Source organism: Penaeus monodon, chromosome 15 (genome assembly GCF_015228065.2).
Source record: "Penaeus monodon isolate SGIC_2016 chromosome 15, NSTDA_Pmon_1, whole genome shotgun sequence".
Lineage (NCBI taxonomy): Eukaryota > Metazoa > Arthropoda > Malacostraca > Decapoda > Penaeidae > Penaeus > Penaeus monodon.
The window spans coordinates 2,215,991-2,216,314 of record NC_051400.1 but is presented as its reverse complement, the minus strand read 5'-3'; positions in this window follow the sequence as shown (position 1 = coordinate 2,216,314).

The following is a 324-nucleotide window of genomic DNA, read 5'->3' as shown; positions in this document are numbered from 1 at the left end:
TCGTTTCGATTAATGTGTGGTCTTTTAGTTTTAGCGATATGCGTAATGTTCTTGTTTACTTGATTGCCGAAGTCAATGACCCATATAGAGACCGTTAATTTAAGATTATTTCAGCATGACCATCTTTTCTCTCTGAATGGTATATAATTTCACGGTTTCTGACATCCATCACATGCTACTGCAAAACGCAAGTCGTAAATATGAAGCTGAATAGCCTTAAATACAATGTTTTACTTTTTTCTGATATTTATAAAGCAGGTTAACTATCTTCAGTCACGGATTCATTTATTTTTGCGTTGCAATCTTTTACACAGTAGGTCACTG